The sequence below is a fragment of the Gossypium arboreum genome, chromosome 12 (genome assembly GCF_025698485.1).
Source record: "Gossypium arboreum isolate Shixiya-1 chromosome 12, ASM2569848v2, whole genome shotgun sequence".
Taxonomy (NCBI): Eukaryota; Viridiplantae; Streptophyta; class Magnoliopsida; order Malvales; family Malvaceae; genus Gossypium; species Gossypium arboreum.
The window spans coordinates 23,748,594-23,751,560 of record NC_069081.1 but is presented as its reverse complement, the minus strand read 5'-3'; positions in this window follow the sequence as shown (position 1 = coordinate 23,751,560).

Below are 2,967 nucleotides of genomic sequence, written 5' to 3'. Positions count from 1 at the left end.
TTACGTCGCGATTTTGGAAGAAATTGCAAGATGCTTTGGGTACCAAGCTGCATTTTAGCACCGCTTTTCATCCCCAAACCGATGGTCAATCTGAACGGATAATTCAAACACTCGAGGATATGTTGAGATGTTGCATCCTTGAGTTTAGTGGTTCATGGGAACGGTATTTACCTTTGATTGAATTCGCCTACAACAATAGCTTTCAATCAAGTATTAAGATGGGCCTTACGAGGCTTTATACGGTCGTAAATGCCGTACCCCATTATTCTCGATGAACTTAGTGAAGGTAAATTCTTGAGGTTGATTTGGTTAAGGTTGCCGAGCAAAAAGTTCGAGTAATTCGTGAAAGTTTGAAAGTCGCCGGATCGCCAAAAGTCGTATGCGGATTTGAAAAGAAAAGATGTTGAATATCGGGTTGGAGACAAGGTCTTTCTCAAAGTTTCACCACGGAAGAAGGTGCTTAGATTTGGCCGTAAGGGCAAATTGAGTCCGAGGTTCATCGGTCCATCTGAAGTATCTGAACGAGTTGGGCGATGGCGTATCGATTAATTTTACCCCGAGCTCGAAAAGATTCACAACGCTTTCCATGTTTCGATGCTTCGACGATATAGGTCTGACCCGACACACGTAATTACTCCATCTGAGGTCGAGGTTCAGCCTAATTTGAGCTATGAAGAAGAGCCGGTTCGCATTCTGATGCGTGAAGTAAAAGAGCTACGAAACAAGAAAATTCCATTAGTGAAAGTGTTGTGGCATAAACACGGGATGGAAGAAGCCACTTGGGAACTTGAGGACTCTATGAAAGAGCGATACCCGAGCATATTTACCGGTAAGATTTTCGGGGACGAAAATTTCTTAAGTGGGGAGAGTTGTGACATCCCTAATTTAACCCTAGTCGGAAGTGGTTTCGGACCGCTAAACCGAGTCACCGACATGTTCAAACGTAATATTTATTGTCTAGAATATGTGAAAATACATGTGTGAATTTTGAATTCTTTGATTTAGTTAATTTGATTGTGAATTGAAAGAAAAGGACTCATGTGAAGGGATTTAAATATATGTGGCTATTTTAAGAGGTTAATAAAGAATGAAGTAAAATAAATGGAGTTGCATGTCAAATACTCCATTTATTTTGGATAAGTGGCCGGCCATGACAAGTTATGGGCAAGGGAAACATGTTTCAAACATGTCTAGCTAATGGATTATGTAAGGAGGAATAAAAAAAGAAGCATGGGAAATAAACTAATGAAAAATTAAAGGAAGAAAACAAAGAAAAAAATGTGTCCATCATTCTCATGCATGACCTAAAAAAAAAAAGGGGAGAAGGAAAAGGCTTCATACTTTGGTTCTTCTTAGCCGTGTAGAAGAGGAAAAAGAGGAAGAAATTCAGCCACCTTGAGCTGGAAATTAAGGTAAGAATTCAAGTTAGCTCTTTAAATCTTAGCATGGTTTTAAGCTAGATTCTAAGCCCCTTATTTAACCATGCCGAAATCTTTGAAAAATTATGGTGATATGAACGTTCGCCATGGTAGATGTTAAAGAAGATGGTGGAAATGTTGTACACATTTGATTAGTAAGTTAGATGGATGAAATTTGAACTAGTTATCAAGTTCTTTAGGTAACCCATGTTGAAATCTTGGTTTTGAATAAGTGAGTTTTTCGCTAGGGTAACTAACAAGGGTGATGATTGTTGTTTCATGCTAAATCTAGATGAACAATAGTTTAAGAGGAGCATTCGGCCATGATATGAGATTGTGATGTTAGTGCCGAATATGAAGATGATGAACTTGAATAAGAAATATTCGGCTAGCATGATAAGTATGGATTATCAAGTAGTTGAGATAATTGATGAGTGAAGTGGCTAATGGGGACTCTTAATGAAATTATGCTAAGGCCGAATGTATCAAATGCTAAATGTGCTTATATGTGTGTGTGTGTGTCATTAGTAGCTAATGGCATTCGGCATTGTTTAACTAAAATTAGAAATGAATGCTTGAAAGTTAAATATGGTCGCCCTAGTGACCAAATGCGTTAAAAGCTAATATATGGACAAATGATACGAATAAATTGACCTTTGAAATGTATATGGTTGCCGTGTGTATGTGTCTGATTGAGAAGTAAATTTGTTTGATTTAGCTCAAGATCTTAAAGGAGAGGCGTCCAACAAGGGGAAATCGAAGGTCATCGAGTAGCCGACTTGGAACTATTTTACCTAACACAAGGTAAGTCATTAAGCACGTATTTGATATTGCTTAAATGATTGTAAAATTTATGCAATTGTGTTTAATGGGATGATATATATATATATGAATGAAAATGTATGTGTATGGAGTGATGACATTTGTTGAATGTAAAAGAAATAGTGAAATGTGTAGAAAGTTTGCTTTCGGCACTAAGTGTCTGAACAATACGTGTGTACGGTGACGAGATCGGCACTAAGTGTGCGTCTTGGAAATATATGGCACTAAGTGTGCGTGCTGGAAATATATGGCACTAAGTGTGCAAGCTGGAAAAATACTGACCTTGGGTGTGCGAGCTCGGAGGGTATGGCAATTGTGTGTGCGGGCTTAAATTACGTGGCACTAAGTGTGCGAAATCGAGTAGTAAGCACTGTGTAAAAGCGTATTTTAAATATATGGAGGTGTGTCTCCATTGAATTGAGTATGGACAGCGGATCGGGTAAGTACCTCGAGCTCATGACGAATAGAGAATACGTTCATGCTTGGGGTTGAAATTGGTAAGCCTTAAATCTATGAGATGATTGAAATTGTATGGTTGTGCTGGAAAATGAGTTAATGTGTAAAATGCTTGATTATCTTGTTGTGTAGAATATGAAATGTGGATGTATGAATTGGTGCGAGATTGGACCGAAAGGTCCGAGGTATTATGGTATAGATTCGATATGGACGAGTACCTAGCCTCATTTGTTGTACATGTAGTAGTAACTTTATCGGTGGATTGATGAAT